Source organism: Triticum aestivum, chromosome 7B (assembly GCF_018294505.1).
Source record: "Triticum aestivum cultivar Chinese Spring chromosome 7B, IWGSC CS RefSeq v2.1, whole genome shotgun sequence".
Lineage (NCBI taxonomy): Eukaryota > Viridiplantae > Streptophyta > Magnoliopsida > Poales > Poaceae > Triticum > Triticum aestivum.
This window is the reverse complement of record NC_057813.1, coordinates 77,516,301-77,538,352: the sequence shown is the minus strand read 5'-3', so window position 1 is coordinate 77,538,352 and position 22,052 is coordinate 77,516,301.

Below are 22,052 nucleotides of genomic sequence, written 5' to 3'. Positions count from 1 at the left end.
ATGCACTTTGACGGCTCTAAAATGCTGGCCGGATTGGGAGCGGGTGTAGTCCTGACGTCTCCCATCGAAGACACGGTCCAATACATCCTCCAAATATTATACACAGACTCCAACAATGCAGCCGAATATGAGGCTCTGTTGCACGGTCTTCAGATGGCAGTCTCTATGGGCATTCAACGCCTAGAGGTGCGCAGGGATTCAAACCTCGCAATATCACAAATAAACGGAGAATTTGATGCCAAGGATCCGAAAATGGCGGCCTACCATAATGTCGTCCTTAAAATGTTAGCTCGGTTCGAGGGGCTCGAATTTCACCACGTGGCTCGAGAAAACAATCAAGCGGCAGATGTCCTTGCCCGCATTGGCGCTAAACGCGACCCTGTCCCACCTAACATATTCCTGGAAAGGCTGTTCAAGCCATTCGTGACATGGGAAGGGGAGTCCGGCAATACCAGCACGGATCCGAATACATCCCCAGATTCCGAACTATCAGACATAATCGGAGGTTCTACCACCAAAATAACATCGTCAGCCCACGAAATAATGGCTGTCATCGCCCCATGGACTGAGCCTTTCTTGGCCTACCTAAATAGGCAGGAGCTCCCCGAAGACCAAAATGAAGCACACTGCATCGTCCGGTGTTCTAAAGCTTACAAAGTCCATGAAGGGGGACTCTATAAGAAAAGTGCGACCGGAGTGCTTCAAAGGTGCATCTCCGAAGAGGAAGGGCGACAGCTCTTGGCTGAAATCCATGCCGGACTAGGCGGGCACCACGCTGTGACTCGAGCACTAGTCAGCAAGGCCTTCCGTACAGGTTTCTATTGGCCGACGGCCCGAGCAGATGCACAGGACCTTGTCCAACACTGCGTCGGTTGCCAGCTCTTTGCCAATTAGAGTCATATGCCCCCTACCGCCCTCCAAACAATCCCCATAACTTGGCCTTTCGCGGTCTGGGGGCTGGATATGGTTGGACCCCTTAAAGGGGGAAGCCACAGGAAAAAATACCTATTGGTCATGGTAGATAATTTCACCAAATGGATAGAAGCCAAACCAGTGAAAACGGCCAAATCCGGACCAGTAATAGACTTTATATCCGGGGTCGTACACCGATATGGTGTCCCCCACAGCATCATCACCGATAATGGCTCAAATTTCACGGCCGATGAGGTGAAAGCTTGGTACGGCAAAATGGGCATTAAGCTCGACTATGCTTCTGTCTACCATCCTCAAACAAATGGCCAGGTCGAACGGACAAACGATCTCATCATGAGCGGTATTAAACCCAGACTAGTGTGATCCCTGACAGAGTTAGATACTCATTGGGTCGAGGAGCTCGACTCCGTGCTCTGGGGGCTGCGGACCACGCCGAATCGCACCACCAGATACACACCATTCTTTATGGTGTACGGTGCGGAAGCAGTACTACCTTACGACATCATACATGATTCGCCACGCGTACGCATGTACAAAGAGAAGGAAGCCGAGTTAGATCGGTAGGATAATTTGGATGCCCTGGAGGAGGAGCGTGATGTCGAAAAGGCCCGTTCCGCATTCTATCAGCAACAGGCTCGACGATACCAAAGTAGAGAAGTGCGGGCCAAAACTTATAATGTTGGCGAGCTCATCCTACGCTTACCGGAGAAGAAGAAGGACAAGCTCAAACCCAAGTGGGAAGGTCCCTTCGTCATCGACCAAGTTCTCACCGGAGGAGCGTACCGCCTACGTAATGCGTCCGATAATAGACTCGAGCCGAATCCATGGAACGCGGCCAGACTCCAGAGATTCTACGCCTAGCGCCGAACTCAGTGTTCGTCTCCTTACCTCCCCCTTTTCTAATTATGCCCCCCCTTTCCTTTCTCGATCTTTTTCTCTTCACACAAAGTATTTAATATAGCGCGGACTCCAGGATTATTTCGGCCGCACTATGTGTGTAAGCAATACCTGGGGGCTTCCTATACGGAAGTTAAACAAAACTTACTCTACAAGGCTTTTTGTCCCTCACACATGTATTTTCCATGTGTGCCTTTTCTTCACCATTATATGCATCGATATGACTTAAGACGTGGCCAAGCTGGGTTGCCTGGCTCCTGTGTTTACGCCCTACGTTCCTGTTAATTCGGCTAGGGCATAAGGGGAGCACCTCTGCGATTGTTAGTGCCGGTTGAGCCGGATGTGTACCTCAGACTGGGTGAAGCCGAAAGCTAGTTTTCTTAAGAGAATATTCATTTGGTGAACAAAATATGTCTTCGTTTATTATAACATAAATCCCTAGAAGTTTTGTATCCTGCGACATGGTTCGCAGTTCAGACATGTGCCTTGTCGCATGCTTACCCAGGGAAAGGAACACTTAACGGAACTATTCTCCCTGGAAGATGTTTCTTACTATCCATGTAATATAACATAACTAGTTGGGTACTTGTCTGTTCAAGCACTTATGACCCCTACGCCTGGTTTCCATGCATACTCCGGTTTTGTATAACTGAGCGGGTATTCGGACACACCCCGGACTCTAGGATCCGGGGGCTGAAGCGAAAAGGTCCGCCATGACAAATGATTTTAATCCGGCTAGGGCCTACTTATGTCCATTGAATTACACAGTCACCTGGACTGACTATATTCATCCTCTATACCATCCAACAGGTTATCTAGCTTGCAATCCTATTGAAAATACTTCGCGGCTAATGCCACCTGGTCATATACCAGACTAACAGGAATTTCTTGCCCATCTGGCCCTGCCGGTCCAACTTCGGCCATATGGTTCGGGTCCAGCTTGGTGTAGCGCGTTTTCACCATAGCCCATGCTTCCCTTGCACCCTGCCGGCAGGCTGAAATCTTCCACAGTCAGAAGCGCCGCCATGCTCCTTGAAGCATGTCCACAAGCTCTCCCATGCTATTCGGCAGGAGGCTTGATGGCCACAAGGCCTGCGCTACGCCCTGCATCGCCTGCCAAGCTCGCTCGTGTAGTTGTGAGAGGTCTTGCAGCAAATCGCCTGCAGATGCGGGCATCTCCTCCTCAGGGCAACCCGTCAGCATTTCTACAAGCAAAACTTTATTAATACACTTCCCCGCCGAACTATGCTACACTTCGTCTAGGAACTTACCATAAATGCCGCGGCGAAGCCTTCTGTTCTCCTTCACGGAGTCCGCTAGCTGTGCACGGATGTCTTTCAACTCCACGTCCAGCCGAACATTGGCATCTTGGAGAGCATTCTTATCCTACTTAACTTGCGTAAGAATGCGCTTGCCGGCCTTTAGTTGCCTCTGGAGATGCGACTCGTCATCTCTCCCGCCCTCCGGATTTACTCTGGGGTTATCTACAGAATTTTCTGTTAAATTTATCATACTAGCCAGTTGCTAACTGGTGCATTTTTCGTACAATCGAGATAAATGTACCACATGAGGCCTTCTGGGATTCCTCTAGCTTGGCAACTGTGGCCCTTAGTTGGGTCTTGCACTCCTCTAGCTCCCGAGACAATTGCTCATTCTTATCTACAAGAACCTGCACATAAATTGATACTTAAAAGTGTTGTTCCAATCGTTTCAAGTCTCAGGGGCTACTGCTATACATGCTCATCAAACTTTCTTACCCGTATATCTTTGGTATACTGGGTTGTTGCCCGGGCGAGCCCGCTTTGAGCAGCTCGGATGTATGCGTCTCCCGAATTGAAAGCATTAAATGCCTCTTCGTAAAAGATGTTGTGGTGAAGCACGGCCTGTCGACGCCGGTGATTCATAACGCTCTCTACTTCGGAATTTGTGGCAGAGAGCATATCTGCGTCCTTTGTCGGAGGACTATGCGGCGTCGGCCCTACGTCCGCCTCCTCTCTCGAAGTTGGTCCTGGAGCCCGACTGGTGGAGGCGTGGTTGGCGGGATCCCCGGATATAGTCCGGATGCTCCTCTTCCTGCCATGATGTAAAGGGCGCTGTTATACTTCAAATAACAATAATTATATGACAGGTTGTTTTCTTACCTCTGTAGAGGCGTGGCTGCTCTAACCGCCCTCCTCTTGAGCCTACCCAATCCGGACGCCTGTGACTGACGGGTTCCTAGGGGCTCGGCCCTGCGCTCCGAACGTCGCTTTTGCAAAAGCACGACGTATCAGGGATAAGGTGTGACATCAGGAAAGAATCCCCTTCGGAGGATCGAGTCTTCGGCTTGACTTACACGCGACGAAGGTAGCAGTCCGGGATAATCAGCAGTGATAGCCACTGAGGCGCCGTTACGGCTCGCCCGATAAAATATCCCGTCGACAAGCTCCACGGCCGCATCTAGGTCTTCTTCGAGTCCTAGATCCAGGGCCCTTTCGGGGTCCTCTGGCTGCGGGGAAGGGCTGGAGATTCCTTCTACGGCCCTCCTTAGTTCCTGCTCGGAAATATCGATGCGGGTAACTTTAGCAAAGAATGCCACAATAAGCGAAGCAAGAAAATAAATGATGACTTACCCAGTTTGGGGGATTATACATGGAGAATCCGTCCCGCGGTTTGATATGGAGGAAGTATTCCTCTTCTCCTTTGTATAGGTCGCACAGTATCCTTGCCAGAGCGGTGGGGGAGTCCGGACCCTTACGGCCACAGCGGGTGGCATCGTCTGTCTCGTTGAAGTCCCACATGGGATTGCCCCGATATTGAAGCGGTTGCACTCCCGCATTATGCATATTGCCATGACCTCGACTATCATCAATCCGGATTTGGCCAGTAGCTTTATTCTGCTCATCAAGAAATGTATTTCCCTGGAGTCCTCTTCTTGGGGGCCTCGGGGGCGCCAGCTTAGACGTGCCCTCGGCGGAGTGTTAGTGAACTTGGGGAGTCCTGTCCGGACTGGATCTGGAAGGGGAGCATCGTCAATATAAAACCACTCTGAAGCCCAGTCGTCTGGTGCCTTCTTGGGAGTACCGGATAGGTATCCGGTCTCGGTGATACGCCATACTTTGGCCCCGCCCACTTGACATAGGGATTCTCCCTGGTTGCGGGGGACAAGGCAGAACAGCTTCTTCCACAATCCGAAATGAGCCTCTCAGCCTAGGAATAGCTCACAAAGGGCGACATACCCTGCTATATGAAGTACGGAGGCGGGGGTAAAGTCGTGCAACTGGAGGCCGTAGAACTCCAGAAGCCCACGAAGGAATGGATGAATAGGAAACCCGACGCCCCTTAACAGATGCAGAATTAGGCATATTCGCTCCTCTGGAGACGGATTGGGGGATCTCTCCGCTTGTTCTCCGCTGTTATAGGTGGCTACTCCGGCTCGCACAAGGACCATGAACGCCGACGGGAGGAGCCCTTGGGTTTGTAACTTTATCAAAAGGCTACGGGAAACTGAATACTCTCCGCAGTCCCCCGGCTTGGGGCAAGGGGAGCAAGCAGAAGAGCTGCGACGACCGGCCATGTTGGAATGGTTTTTTCCGGGCGCTCTGTTGGATGCTTGCTCGAGGAGGGAGAGTGAGGTTTGGATCTGGGAATCCCCGTCTCTTTAAATAGACGGATATCCCGAAGGACCGAGGGTGGCAAATGCAAAAATGCCTCGAGTCCTTGCATTCGCTCGACACGTGGAAATGGTCATTATTGAATCACTGAAGCCGAGGAGTACAACATTGATGAGATGCCGGACACTGTTTGTCAGGATGGGTATATCGGAGTATTAGGAGAGGGAACCTGCCTTGCAATGCCGAAAACAAGACTGCGCGCCGGACTCATCGTCATTGAAGCCTGCTTCAGGGGCTACTGAGGGAGTCCTGGATTAGGGGGTGTCGGAGTAATGGGCCACGGGTAGGCTAACCCGAGCCCTAGAGCCTTTCAAGACATTAGTGGTGCTGCTCATGCCGAGTCCCAGGGACGACTCCAAGATATGACGAGTCCCAGGGACGACTCCAAGATAAGCCGAGTCCCAGGGACGACTCCAAGATATGCCGAGTCCCAGGGACGACTCCAAGATAAGCCGAGTCCCAGACGGCGACTCCAAGATAAGCTGAGTCCCAGACGGAGACTCCAAGATAAGCTGACTCATGGCCGGCGACTTCGAGAGAGGCCGGCTATAGAGAGTCGGCCCGTGACTCCACCCTCGTCTCGAAGGGCGAGGCGGGGTACGGCCACGGCGTGGCCGTCCCCCTTCCTGCTTACAAGGGGCCGACATGGCTACAGTAAGCTGTATCGCTGAAGATCTCCGGCGTGGCGCGGCACTGTTGCCATGCCTGCCCTGATCTCAGCCACAGTGGGCAGCGCACTGTGCCCATGACGCCTGCCTGTACGACCCAAGGACGGCAGGGCCGCCTGTCAGTGGGTAGATAGAAGACGGCTCGAGCGCCCTGAAGATGGACCCGTGGGAGTCGGGCCCCTGGAGTCGGCTGACCCCTCCCACGGGCCCCGCGCGCCATTAACCAGACAAGATGGGGAATGGCGACAGTGAACGCACGCCAGACGGCGGCACTGTTGCCATGACCACATGACCAAGCCAGCGTCATCAGGAGCACCGCTACAGTATCCGGCCTGTCCACGGGGCCCGCCAGTCGGCGGGCCCCAGTATTCGGCAGAGAGGACGACGGCCTGAGAGACAAACGGCTGGGACCCACGCCCAGCCAGATTACCATTGTACCCCTGGGGGGTAGGCCTATATAAACCCCCCGGGAAGCCCATGCAAAGGGTTCGGACCCAGAGAGAGATAGACCTTAGAGCATAGGAAGGAGAGAGCTAGCCTTTCCCTCTCCTACCTCCAGAAACAGCTCCAGGAGCACCATTGTAACCACTTTGCCATAGTGACCATGCGGAGACCCCGCAGAGCAGCAGTAGGGGTGTTATCTCCTCGGAGAGCCCTGAAGCTGGGTAAGTTCCGCCGGCGTGCATGTCTTCGCCTCATCCTGCTTACGGGCACCGGCGACGTTCTACTCGCTCCCACCATGATAAGCCATCCTTTGGCATATATCATACCCAACCCCCGACATTTGGCGCCCACCATGGGGCGAGGTGCACCGTCGTCCGGAGACCTGCTCTGGACGGGAACCCTTTTCCTCCCCGGCGAGCGCAGCCAGCCCGGCACGCTAGATGGAGCCTGCGCCGAGGCGCTGCACGGCGCTGAGATTGCCTGCGCGGCCAGCTGCCTCGCCGAGCTTATCGGTGAGGTTCGCCTCTTCGACGAGCCTACGTCCGACGCAGGCACGAGCGGCCCTGAGAACCTCCTCGCAGGTCTCCTCGACCGACTCCACGTCGCCGGCGAGCCTGCCGTGGACCTGGAGTCCATAGGATCCACCGACCCGATGCTGGTCGACTCAGACACCGCGTCGCTCGACGCGTTTCCCACCAACGTGGTGGTCTATGACAAGCCGCTCCCTTGCGCGGGGACCGGCGGAAGCACCATCATGGAAGTTCTCATCCTCGATCACGGCGAGCGTTCCGGTGAGGGAGCTCATGACCCACTCGACGCGGCCCTACGAGACCTAACCGCGCCGATCCCGGGAGACGCTAACGTCGAGACGCTGGAGGCACGCCACCTTCAGCTTGTCGAGGGCGCGAAAAAGTTGGCAAGCATGAGGCGCTTGTCAGAAGCCTACCAGCGTGAGATGGATCGCGCCGTGGGCGGCTCACCGGCTCCAACTGGGCCTAGCCGCCTAGGCGCGGTCCGGCAACGCGGCGCGGCAATCACCAACTTGTTCGGGGCAGATCGCCCTGTGTATGCCACGTCTGCGGAGAACATCCGCGCCGCCCAGGCGGCGGCAGACGAGCTCGACAACTTCGAGGGCGAAGAGCGCCGCATGATGACGGAGCGAGTTCAGCAGCTCCTCAACGCAGCTGCCGCACAGAACGAAGCCGGCTGCCGCACGGAGGCGCCGCGGCGACAAAACGACGACCTGCCACCCCGCCGAGACCAAGGCGCGACGTCTCGGACACCGACTGGCGGGGCCCGCGGAAAGAAGGACAAGGAGCTGGCTGTCAGCCACAGTCGGACTCGCATCACCATCGAGCGCGACCAAGACGGCCGCCCCAAAGCGGTGGAACGGCGGGACGACTATCTACCTTCCCCTCCTCGCAGAGAAAGGCGAGTCTCCCTGCCGCCCGTAGAGCATCCGACTCTCGGCGACCGCCTCAGCCACCGAGAGGGAGTCGGAGAGAACGATGCCTGCCACCGGATCGACCGACTCCACCGATCCTTGGCGCTGGAAGAAGAAGACAAGCTGGTTCCCCCCTGTTTCGGACCCCGCATCCGAGGTGAGCCCTTCCCCAAAGGGTTCACACTCCCCCGAGACACGCCCAAATACACCGGCACCGTGAAGCCGGAGGACTGGCTGATTGACTACTCCACATCTGTCAATATAGCAAACGGCAACAAGCGTGTTGCCGTAAGATATGTACCGCTCATGCTCCAGGGCACGGCCCGGACGTGGTTGAACAGTCTAAAGCCTCGCAGCATCAACAGCTGGGTCGACTTCACCGAGGCCTTCGTCCGCAACTTCACAAGCACGTACAAGCAACCTCCCAAGCCTCGCCAACTCTCCTTGTGCATGCACGGCCCCGACGAGTCCACTCGCGACTACCTCACGTGCTGGGGAGAGCTTCGGAACTCCTGCGAGGGCGTGCGCGAGGTGCAGGCTATCGAGTACTTTACTGCCGGGTGCAAAGAAGGCACCCTCCTCAAGCACAAGCTTCTCTGCGACGAGCCGGAGACCCTCGATGAACTGTTGATCACAGCAGACAAGTACGCCACGGCCGACTCCTCCATGAAGGCGGAGATCCAAGTCAGCGCGACTGGCAAAGTCGCCCCTCAGGCTCCAAGAACTCCGGCTGGGGACACCAGCCAGCGGCAACAGCATAACGACCATAAGCGCAAAGCCTCGCAGCCGGCTTCCAACAGCCGGCAAGTGGCGACAGTCGAAGACCAACAGCCGGAGGGACCGCCTCCGGCAAAGCGGTAGAAGGGCGGCAAGTCCAACTGGTTGCCGGCCTTCTCCTACGAGCAGACCCTGGATGGCCCCTGCAAGTTCCACAGCGGCGCGAAGCCATCAAACCACACCACTCGGAAATGCCACTGGCTGACCAGAATCGCCAAGGGAGACGGCTTACTCCCTCCCCCGCCTGCTGGGCCGCCTCCACTGCAGCCGCCCCAGCAGCCGGCTGTCACGCCGGTCGGTGCAGTACAAGACGAGTTCCCAGATGAGCATGGAGCCTATGTGGTGTTCACCAGTGTGGCAGACGATCGACACAACAGGCATCAACAGCAGCAAGAAGTGAATGCAGTCGCGTCAAGCACTCCAGAATTCATGCACTGGTCCGAAAGGCCCATCAGTTGGAGCAGAGCCGATCACCCAGAGGTGATGCCGAATCCAGGCTCCTACGCCTTGGTCTTAGGCACCACACTCGCCAAAGATAGGCGGCCCGCTCGCTTCTCGCGAGTGCTGATAGACAGAGGCAGCAGTATCAACATCCTGTACAAGGATACGATGGAGAAATTAGGAATCAAGCGAAGACAGCTTCAGAGCAGCCGGACTATGTTCCACGGCATTGTTCCTGGCCTTTCCTGCTCACCAATCGGCAAGATTCTGATAGATGTCCTCTTTGGGGACAAAGATCATTTCCGCCGAGAGCCAATTTGGTTTGAAGTGGTGGACCTTGAAAGCCCGTACCATGCGCTGCTTGGCCGACCTGCTTTGGCCAAGTTCATGGCAGTCCCCCACTACGCCTACCTCAAGATGAAGATGCCGAGTTCCAAGGGAATTCTGACCGTGGCCGGCGACTACAGAAAGTCGTCCGCTTGCGCGGCCGAAAGCAGTCGGCTGGCCGAGTCCTTGGTGATCGCGGCTGAGAAGCGGCTTCTCGATCGGGTTGTGGCGATGGCCGGCAAGCAGCCCGAGATGTCGCCCGACCCCAAGGAGTCGGAAGCAGAAGGATCATTCAAGCCGGCCAGAGAAACGAAGAAGATACCCTTGGACCCGGAGCACCCAGAGAGGTACGCTGTCATGGGCACAAACCTTGACAGCAAATAGGAAGGCGAGCTCGTCGATTTCCTCCGTGAGAATCGAGACATCTTCGCATGGTCCCCTAAAGACATGCCTGGTGTACCGACGGAATTCGCCGAGCACAAATTACATGTCCGGTCTGATGTGAAGCCCGTCAGGCAGCCCTTGCGCCGCCTGTCAGAAGAGAAGAGAAGAGTTGTTGGAGAAGAAATAGCCCGGCTCCTGGCAGCCGACTTCATTATGGAAGTGTTTTTCCCAGAGTGGCTAGCGAACCCAGTACTGGTGCTGAAGAAGAACAAGCAGTGGCGGATGTGTATCGACTACACAAGCCTCAATAAAGCCTGTCCCAAGGACCCATTTGCTCTGCCAAGAATTGATCAGGTGATAGACTCCACAGCCGGATGCGAGCTGTTGAGTTTTTTGGATGCATATTCTGGATATCACCAGATCAAGCTGAACCCGGCTGACCGACTGAAGACCGCCTTCATCACGCCGTTTGGTGCCTTCTGCTACCTGACCATGACGTTCGGCCTGAGGAATGCTGGCGCCACCTTTCAGCGTTGCATGCAGAAGTGCCTCCTCAAGCAACTCGGCAGAAATGCCCACGTCTACGTGGATGACGTGGTGGTGAAGACGGAAAAACGTGGAACTCTGCTGGAAGACCTCAAGGAAACCTTTGAGAACCTGCGCCGATTCCAGATCAAGCTTAACCCCGAGAAGTGCGTCTTCGGAGTACCAGCCGGCCAACTCCTTGGTTTCCTGGTCTCTGAACGCGGCATAGAGTGCAATCCTGTGAAGATCAAGGCCATCGAGAGGATGGAAGCACCCAGACGACTGTTAGATGTGCAGAAGTTCACCGGCTGTTTGGCGTCCATCAGCCGATTCATCAGTCGGCTGGGCGAGAAGGCTCTCCCCTTGTATCAGCTCATGAAGAAGACAACCTTTTTTGAATGGACTCCCAAGGCGGACGAGGCCTTTCTCCAACTGAAGAAGATGTTGACTACTCCCCCTGTGCTGGCGGCTCCGACTCCCAAAGAGCCCATGCTCCTATACATTGCCGCCACCAGCCGGGTAGTCAGCACAGTCATTGTAGTCGAGCGCAAGGAGGAAGGCAAGGCGCTACCTGTCCAGAGACCGGTATATTACCTGAGCGAGTACTGTCGGCCTCCAAGCAGAACTACCCCCACTACCAGAAGATGTGCTACGGCGTGCATTTTGCCGCCAAGAAATTGAAGCCTTACTTCCAGGAGCATCCAATCACTGTGGTCTGCACAGCCCCACTAGCCGAGATCATCGGAAGCCGAGATGCTTCTGGCCGAGTGGCCAAATGGGCCATCGACCTGGCTCCCTACACCATCTACTACAAGCCCCGCACCGCCATCAAGTCGCAAGCACTGGCCGACTTCTTCGTCGATTGGGCCGAGACCCAGTATCTGCCACCAGCGCTCGACTCCACCCATTGGCGGATGCACTTCGATGGCTCCAAGATGCGCACCGGCCTGGGAGCCGGCGTCGTCCTCACTTCCCCCAAGGGTGACAAGCTCAGATATGCGCTGCAGATCCATTTCGCCGCCTCCAACAACGTGGCCGAGTACGAGGCGCTCATCCACGGGCTCCGGCTTGCCAAAGAACTCGGCATTCGCCGGATCCTGTGTTATGGCGACTCTGACTTGGTGGTCCAGCAATCATCTGGCGATTGGGATGCCAAGGACGCAAACATGGCGAGCTACCGCTTCCTTGTGCAGCAACTCAACGGATACTTCGAGGGGTGCAAGTCCCTCCACGTGCCAAGGAACGACAACGACCAAGCAGACGCCTTGGCACGAATCGGTTCCACCCGCCAAGCAATACCATCCGGCATCGCCCTTCGGCGCCTCCTCAAGTCATCTATCAAGCCGTCACCAGAATCAGATTCAATCTTTGTGCCCGCTCCACCCGATGAAGTCAGATCCGACTCCAAGAAAGCCACAGTCAAAGCCGGCCCGGGGAGTTCAGAACCCGGCCCGGGGACTGCGGTGACAAGACCAAAGACTCCAGAACTCGGCCCGGGGACTGCTCCAGTCGGCCCGGGGACTTCGTCAAGTGAGCAAGCGGTTGCGGACTCCAAACCGCCGCCTCCCGGCCCAGCCGCCCTTATCAAGTCGCACTAGTGGCAGTTGAAGAAATAGCAGCACCCTCATGGGCCCAGCCCATCCTCAAGTTCCTAGTAAACAAAGAGCTGCCAACTAATGAAATCTTGGCTCGGCAAGTGCAACACCGAGCAGCAGCTTATACCATAGTCAATAGAGAGCTGGTCAGGCGCAGCGTCACTGGCGTCTACCAATGCTGCCTCGAGGCAGAACAAGGCCAAGCAATTCTCATAGACGTCCAAGAAGGTGAGTGCGGCCACCATGCGGCCTCAAGAGCACTCATCGCCAAAGCCTTCCGGCATGGTTTTTTCTGGCCGACTGCCCTAGAAGAGGCCAAGGAATTAGTTCAAAAATGCAAGGGGTGCCAGATGTTCCGTTCCAAGCCACTTCAGCCGGCTTCCGCACTCAAGACCATCCCCATCGCCTGGCCCTTTGCAGTTTGGGGCCTGGACATGGTGGGACCATTCAAGACGGCAGGAGGTGGCTTGACTCATCTACTTGTTGCAGTGGACAAGTTCACCAAGTGGATAGAAGTGAAACCCATCAAGAAGTTAAATGGTCCGACTGCAGTGACTTTCATCGCCGATATCACGACTCGGTACGGCATCCCGCATAGCATCATCACTGACAATGGCACAAATTTTTCCAAAGGTGCCTTGGCCCGTTTCTACGCGACGCAGGGCATCCGACTGGACTTAGCGTCCGTTGCCCATCCGCAGTCAAACGGCCAGGTGGAGCGAGCAAACGGCCTCATCTTATCCGGCATCAAGCCTCGACTGGTCGTGCCGCTGGAGCGATCAGCCGGTCACCATGTACACCGAGGAAGAAGCAGAAGAAGCACGTCAAGACGGCGTCGATCTGCTAGAAGAGGGCCGGCTGTTGGCACTCAGCCGGTCCAGCATCTACCAGCAGAGTCTGCGTCGATACTACAACAGGAAGGTCAGGCCAAGATCTTTCCAAGAGGGCGACCTTGTGCTTCGACTGATCCAGCGAACAGCCGGCCAGCACAAGCTCTCGGCGCCTTGGGAAGGCCCCTTCATCATCAGCAAGGTGCTAGGAAACGACTCCTACTACCTAATCGACGCTCAGAAGCCCCGAGCGCGCAAGAGGGACGACTCCGGCAAAGAGACAGAGCGCCCATGGAATGCAAATCTTCTCCGAAGATTTTATAGATGATGCAGTATGTATCACGCTACCCCTTTGTATTAAAGTACCAAGACTTTGGGCCCCCCGAGACGAGCTCGGGGACTGCCTTTTTTGTTATCTGTATGATAAGAATTATGCCTTCGAGTATATTACTCTTTGTTAATGCCGCTTGGCACCGGGCCTGACTAGTCGGCCCGGGGCTTGCCGCCTCGCGCTATGAGGAGCTTCCCACAGTCAGACAAGTAGTGTGTGGTACCTAATCCGTCTCCTGACAAAGCCGCAGCTTGCAGAGCGACTGTTTGGTGGGCAGGAGTGAGGAAGAACGGGCACCCACACGAAAAATGGCTAAGGACCCAAAGCACGAACATAGCGTAAGACGGCCTCCAGCATCTCTGAGGCAAATGCCGACTCATGAGTAGTCGGCTTGCCGCTTTATGCTAGCCTCTATTAAAGACAGCCGACTCTTTGGTAGTCGGCTTGCCGCCTTCTATCCAACTTGTTAAAGAGACTCTAAAATGGCCGAGTACTTGCCTTCCCAAAGTAGCCAAGCATTTGGTCCAGCGACAGTCCGCAGAGCGGTTGTCCGACTGGCAAGGCAGCGACTAAAGGGAGGCGGCAAAGGGAAAAGCCTAAAGAGCAATGAGCAAGGAAAGACAGAACTCAGATTAATATTTACATACCATAGGCCCTTGGCCGAATCTTCGAACAGAAGTTCAAATTACACCCCGCGGGTGGAATTGTGTAAATTAACAAGTTCCTTAAAGACTTTCAAAGCAGACAAAATAAAGCCAGAAGGCAGCCTAGGGAGCAGCAGACGGGTTCGGAGGGTCGGAGGAGACGGCGGTGTCAGGTGTCGGGGCGGCCGGCTGGGCAGTCTCGGCTTGATCGCCACCGGCGGCAGGCGGCTCGGCCGGACGCGGCTCGTTGCTGGAGGCGCGGTCGAGCTGAGGCTGGTCGCCCGCTCCGACTTCTGGCGTCTCCATCTCGCCGTCGTCCTCCGCCTCGCCTTCCTCCTCGGTGCTGGAGTCAATCACCTCCGCCGAGTCCTCGCCGAAGTCCGGGTTCATCCCGAACCACTCTGGCGGAACCTCCTCGCCGCCTGCAGCCCGCTCGGGGACGAAGACACTGGTGTCCGTGTAGTCGGCAATCGCCGCCGCACGCTCGACAAGGGCACCCTCCACTGCCACCAGCTTTGCCTGGGCCTCTGACCGGAATGTGGCCAGCTGGTCCAGGTCCAGCCCCGGATACCACGCCTTGACGAATTCCAAGGCCCGGCGCGCTCCGACCCGGGCCGAGGAACCCTTCCAAGCTTCAAGACGGCCAGCTGCGACCTCCAGCCAGTCGGCGGTCCGGCTGGCAGTGCGCAGGGCCGGCATGTCTGGCCACAGAGCGGCAACCGCCTGGGCGCCGGCACGCTGAAGCCGGCGCATCAGCCGATGGGCCGGACCAAGACGGGCCTCGATGCTCAGAAGCTGCTCGTCGACGGTCCGGGGGGCGTTAGCGGTGATCTCCGCGCCGCTTGCCCTCCGCACCTCGCGATCAGCCTCGATGGCCTGAGTGACTGCCTGCGAGTGGCCAGGGAAGAAGTCTGCCAAGACAAAAAAGAAGTGCCTCGAAAAAACCAGAAATCGGCCCGACCTATAGTCGGAAGCTCGAAGAAAGAAAGGAAGGAAAGAAACTCACCATCGATGATGTCTTCGATTTCATGGAAGCCGGAGGTCAGCATCGCTTCCTTGTTAGTCCAGGAGGAGCGCTCGCTCTCGAACTCGGCCAGGAGAGTGGCCTCCCTCTTCTCGGCCTCATCCTGCGCCTTCTTGAGCAGCTCCTTCTGCTCGGCCAGCTGCGCAGCCAGCAGGTCGCGCTCTATGGCAAGTTTGCTGCACTCCTCCTCCTTGGCGCGCAAGGCGGTGTTGGCCTCGCCCAGCTGCTACTGAAGAGTGGCATTGGCCTCTGAAGAAGAAAAAAGAGGAAAGACGATGAGTCATCAACAAAGAAAGTCGCTGAGAAGATCCGGCCTGACTGCTCAGTAGTCGGCCCAAATCTCGGGGACTACAGCCCGCGGGTGCGCCAGCGCGCCCCCGCGAAAAAGAAGAAGGACTCACCCCGGCTCTCCGACAAGTCGGCAGTCCACCTGTCTAGCTCCTCAACATTGCGGTTGAAGGCGGTAGCGCGGAGGTTGTGATACTCCTGCAATAGGCATTTCAGACAAAGTTAAAAATATTTGGAACTCGCCAGAGGGAGTTCTGAACCGCCTGCTCAGCAGCCGGCCCGAAACTCGGGGACTACACCCAGTGGGTGCACTGGCGCCCCCACAGAGAAGAACAAGAAGAACAAGAATCAAAAAAGGGAGACATACTCGGACGGCCGTTCGCGCTGCCAGATGCACCCTGGTGCAGCTTTGAAGGGCGTCGCCTTCAGCTTGCAGCTTCGCCTGGACGTCCAGAAGCGCTTGGTTCAGCGGCCTTGTGCCGCCTCCACGCAACCACCCAGCGGGCGCGGCGCTCGTCACCTCGGCGTCTGGGATTGCCGAGCTGGCGGCTCCGGTCTCCCGGGGTCGCGGCGCCGAGGTCGCCCTCTCAAGACGGCGGCGCACTGGCGAGGCGACTTGGAGAAGCAGCCTCGCCTCGGACTCGTCCGCAGTCGGTGGCACTGGCGGGCCCGCCGGCTATTTGCCTCGCGCTCTCCCAGATGGCGGTGGAGGCAGCGGTGGCGGCACGAGCGTGTCCGACATGGAGGCCTCGCCGCTTTCCTTCTCCACGACGGGGTTCTCGGCGCTGGCTTCTCCAGTCTGCCCCGTGAACTCCGGGGGCGGCAGCGCCGAGGACAGCGGGATGACGAGCAATGCCGATTGGCGGTGAGCGACCTCCTCGGCTTGCCGCCTTGCTGCGGCAGCGGCTTCGGCCTCCTCCAGTTTTTTCTGGGCGGAGGCCGCCGCCTTCTCAGCCTCCGCTTTCTCCAGGCGGTCGGCCTCCTCCTCGTAGCGCTTCTCCCGCGTGTTTCGCTCCGTCGCCTCCCGAAGGTCGGCGGCAGGGTCAACCCACCGATTGTTGGCTGACGTCTCCGCCGACCCCATGACGGAGGGGACGGCGACCCTCTCAAGGGTGAGGGGAGCCCTGAAGCAAAAAAGGAATGAAAAACAGAAACTCGGGCGAGATTCACCAAAGGAAAATAAGGACAAAGGAGGAAACACTTACGCAGAGACTAGTGGCGGCCTCTTCACTTCCTTGCGGAAGCGGTTGGCCCTCGCGGCCGCCTCCTCCCGTTTGGTCGCGGCGGCCGCCCCCTTGAGCTTCTTCAGCTTGCCGCCGAATGAACTCGGCCCAGTCTGGCGCCTCTTCAAGCCGCCTTGGCCAGCCAGGCCGGCAGAGGAACCCGCGCCCGATGGGCCGACCCTTGGCTGGTGGCACGGGACGACTTCCCCTTCGGCGTCGTCTTCAGGCCAGTCGGTGAAGGTGGCCGAGGTCCTGAGGCCGCCTCCCGCTCCTCCTCCCCCGCCTTCGGCGTCGGCTTCCATCGCCGCCGCCCCCAAGTCGGGGTCGTCAACGTCGCTCTCCGCTCGGTCGGGGACGAACTCGTGGGGCGGTCTCGTGACGCCAGCTGCGGGCTGAATGAGGGGGCTCTAAGTCAGAGAAACCCGTGAAAATCAGAAGTCGGATTCGGCTATAAAGAAGACAAAGCAATAAAGATATGCGACTTACCACTGGAGGGGGGTTGGCGCGCGAGTACGGCTCCTTGCCGAACTGCCAGTCCTCCCCGAGCTCGCAGTTCGCGATGTGGTCCACCATGTTTGCCACCTCTGCGCGGGGCATTTCCCTGGTGCACATCCGACTCGGGTCCCGGTGGTCGCTGTAACACCCACGATGCGGCTATATCTCCCACGTGTCGAAGCACGACTTAGAGGCATAACCGCATGGTGGTTTTGTCGCAAGAAGGGTCATCTTCACACAATACCATGTAATGAACAAGAATGGGATAAAGAGATTTGGCTTACAATCGCCACTTCACACAATACATAATTTAAAATCATACATCATTCAAAGTACACTCATAGACCGGCTACGGTCAAGTTCAAATGAAAAGAAGACAACCCCAAATGCTAGATCCCCGATCGCCCCGACTGGGCACCTCTACTGATCATCTGGAAACGCTACATAGTAACGACCAAGGGCCTCATCAAATTCCCACTTCAGCTCAGTTGCGCCATCTGCGCCAGTATCCTCGGCACCTACATCTGTTTTGGTAGAATCTGTGAGTCACGAGGACTCAGCAATCTCACACCCGCGAGATCAAGACTATTTAAGCTCATAGGTAGGAAAAAGGTGTAATATGGTGGAGCTGCGGCAAGCACTAAGCATATATGGTGGCTAACATACGCAAGTGAGAGCGAGAAGAGAAGCAACGCGTCGGTCGAGAAGCTAGAAGTGATCAAGAAGTGATCCTGAAACTACTTACGTCAAGCATTACTCAAACCGTGTTCACTTCCCGGACTCCACTGAGAAGAGACCATCACGGCTACACACGTGGTTGATGCATTTTAATGAAGTCAAGTGTCAAGTTATCTACAACCGGACATTAACAAATTCCCATCTGCCTCATAACCGCGGGCACGGCTTTCGAAAGATAATATACCCTGCAGGGGTGTCCCAACACAGCCCATCACAAGCTCTCACGGTCAACGAAGGATAAACCTTCTCCCGGGAAGACCCGATCAGCCTCGGAATCCCAGTTCGCAAAACATTTCGACAATGGTAAAACAAGACCAGCAAAGTCACCCGACTGTGCCGACAAATCCCGATAGGAGCTGCACATATCTCGTTCTCAGGGCACACCGGATTGTCCAAACTTCCGGTAGGTCAGCCCAGAGTTGCCCCTGGTGGCCACCGGCGGCTGACAGGTTGGACCAACACTCACGACGAGCACTGGCCCGGGGGGGTAAATAAAGATGACCCTTGGGCTCGCGAAAACCCAAGGGAAAGAGCTTAGGTGGCAAATGGTAAAACCAAGGTTGGGCCTTGCTGGAGGAGTTTTATTCAAAGCAAACTGTTAAGGGGGTCCCATAAATCACCCAACCGTGTAAGGAACGCAAAATCAAGGAACATAACACCGGTATGACGGAAACTAGGGCGGCAAGAGTGGAACAAGTCACCAGGCATAAGGCCGAGCCTTCCACCCTTTACCAAGTATATAAGGTGCATTAATTTAAACAGGAGATATTGTGATATCCCAAAATATCCATGTTCCGACCAGGAACAAACTTCATCTTCACCTGCAACTAACAATGCTATAAGAGGGGCTGAGCAAAAGCGGTGACATAGCCAAACAATGGTTGCTAGGACAGGTTGGTTAGAGGTTTGACATGGCAATAGGTAGGCATGGTAAACAGTGGCAGGTAGAGCTAACATAGCGATAGAGCGAGTACTAGCAAGCAGAGATAGAAGTGATATCGAAGGTATGATCATCTTGCCTGCAAGGTTCTCAGAGTTGTCGAAGGCTTGATCCTTGTTAGCGTACTCAATAGGTTCCTCGTGCACGTACTCGTCTTCCGGCTCTACCCAAAGCAAGAACACAAGCAAAGGAACCACAATAAATCACGGTGCAATGCACAAGCAACATGATGCAATACATGTCATGATATGCGAGATGTGATATGCAATGCATATGCGTGCTTCGGGAGGAAAAAGGATGAACAAGGCATCAACTTGGCAAACCAAGTATGCCGCTGGAAAGATGAGATGATTTCGATTGAAATCGATATAAAGATCACCGGGAACGGATGCACGGTTTGCAAATGGCAAGCAAAACAAGAATGGCACAAAGTTGCGATTAACAGCACGATGCTACTTAGCATGCAACAAGAAACTATGCTACAGCACCCCAACATAAAAACAAAACATATGGCAGTGATCTACAGGATATGATTTACAAAATAGAAACACTGAGCTATGGCTAAATCACATCATAACAGGTTCAAACAAGCATGGAGAAAGTGCAAAAAATATCAGGTTGGACATGGCATAAACAGCAGCACGAAGCAATATTCAGAGCAAGTTATCAACATGCTACAGGAACTTATAATAGCAAAGCAAGGCATGGTATGAATCTACTCAAAGCATAGATCAAAAGTCCCTTACTGACCATAAGCCAAAAAGGATCAGAAAATATGATGGCACTCACGTAAACATAGCAAGTTTCGTTAACAGATTCAGCAAACAAAGCATGGCATTGACATAATTACGAAGGCACCTTCGTGAGCTCGATGCTCTCACTACAGAGCATCCCATGATAAACTAAGCATACATCCATCAAGAAGACATGTCATAGAAGCTATACATGGCAAGAAACAACATCATAGCATACACGGATCAACTACAACAACCTTGGCCAAATTGAATAACATGTAAACAATCTGCCAAGAAACATTTTGAAGCAAAAGTAGAGCACGAAAATGACATGCTAGACTACTCCATAATTGCAACCAGGACCATGGATGGATAGAGCATAACCATGTTTCCAAAACACCCTTACTGAAGTATCTCCAATTATGCATGGATCTCTCTGTAGCAACATGTTTACATGGCATCAAAATTACAGCAGAACAGGGACTAAAATCGGCAATATCACGAAGCCTAGTTTGCATGCTTGTGCTAGTCACCACATTGATCACAAAAATACATGGTAAGCACATCTGTAAAGAAGACATAGCCTAGTTCAAAACACATTTAGGGATCAAGTCCATAGGATGCACACATCAATCATGGCAAAAATGACAAAAGAGCTCGTTCTGATAAGAATCTGAAACTATCATTATGAAGCCCTCTTCCAACAGCATTTCGGGCATCAAGATGAGCTCAAATGTAAATGATGCAATGAGACGAAATGATGTACTCTTCGAGATGAACAATTAGGTATGCTACACGCCCAAAATGGAGCCACGGGTGCGAATATGTGTTGCGATGAAGATGCAACAATTTTATCACAGATTATTGACAGACGAAAAACGGGGGAAGAAGAGGTCAACCCTGGGATTGATCGGATCTGACACGCGCGCGGTTCGACGATCCCTGGCCGGAGATGGAGCTCGCCGGAGTGGACAGCGACGGCGGCCGGAGTAGGAGGGGAGATGGTCGGGGCGGCGGCCGGAGTCGGGGGAGGCCGGAGCGCTCGGGCGCGGCCGGAGTCGGGGGAGGCCGGAGCGCTCGGGCGCGGCTGACGGCGGCGGCGCGGGAGGCGGCTGACGGCGGCGGTGCGGGAGGCGGTCGACAGCGGCGGCGCAGGAGGCAGTCGGCCGGAGGCGATGCGGGGCCGGCGATGACGGCGGAGGCGGAGGCGTGGGCCGCGGGGGCCGGGGACGGGCCTCGCGGGCCTGGCGCGGCCGGCGGCGATGTGGGGCGCGGCCCGCCACGTGGCGAGCTCGGATTAGACGCGGGCGGCGGGGCGGACGAGTCCGGCTGCGCCCAGACGTGTCCGGCTCCGCTCGGACGTGTCCGGCGGCGGAGAGGGAGCGGGCTAGGGTTTAGGGATCCGGAAATTCGGGGGAGTGCACATATTTATAGGTAGAGGGAGCTAGGAGTGTCCAAATGAGGTGCGGTTTTCGCCCACACGATCGTGATCCGACGACGGAGAGCATGGAAGTGACTTACATGGGTTAATGGGATGTTTTGGAGGGGTGTTGAGCTGCAACTCAAAAGAGGCCTTTGCGGATATGCGGATAGCCGTTGGAGTACCAAACGAGCTCCAAATGACCCGAAACTTGACAGGTGGTCTACCGGTGCTATACCAGGGCCACTTGGCAAGGCTCGGTCCATTCCGAGAATGTTCAACACCCGCACACGAAAAGAGACAAGAGGGGTGCGCCGGTGCATGTGGGAGTGTCGGATTGCGAAACGGACAACGGGGAAAATGCTCGGATGCATGAGACGAACACATATGCAAATGAGATGCACATGATGACATGATATGATATGCACGACATGAATAAAATGAAAAACAGAAAAAACCAACCACGGAGGGAAAATCATATCACATAGCCGAAAACGGCAAGAGTTGGAGTTACAAAGATGGAAAGTTACATCCGGGGTGTTACAACACTCCACCGCTACAAGAGGATCTCGTCCCGAGATCTAGGACTGAAAGAACTCCGGATATTCAGAACGGAGGTGATCCTCGCGCTCCCAGGTGGCTTCTTGATCGGAATGGTGTGACCACTTCACTTTCAGGAATTTGATTGACTTGTTGCGAGTCTTGCGCTTGGTTTCTTCAAGAATAGCAACGGGGTGCTCATGATAAGAGAGATCTTCTTGGAGGTCGATCTCTTCGAAGTTGATAGTGCGCTCAGGAGTCTTGAAGCACTTGCGAAGCTGTGACACGTGAAACACATCGTGCACGTTCGCGAAGTTGGACGGAAGCTCAAGTTGATAGGCGAGGTCGCCTCTTTTGCCAATGATCTTGAAAGGACCCATGTATCTAGGGGCAAGCTTCCCTTTGATACCGAAGCGACGAGTACCTTTCATTGGAGAGACGCGGAGGTAGACATGGTCTTCGATTTCAAAAGCCAAGTCACGGTGCTTGCTATTATAATAGCTCTTCTGTCGCAATTGCGCGGCTTTGAGATTCTCACGAATGACTTTGCATATTTCTTCGGCTTCTGTGATCAAGTCGTTGCCAAGAAGTTGGCGTTCACCTGTCTCAGACCAATTGAGAGGAGTACGGCACTTTCTGCCATAGAGGATTTCAAATGGGGCCTTGCCCGAACTCGCTTGGAAGTTGTTGTTGTAGGAGAACTCGGCATATGGAAGACAATCTTCCCACTTCATACCGAAAGAGATGACACAAGCCC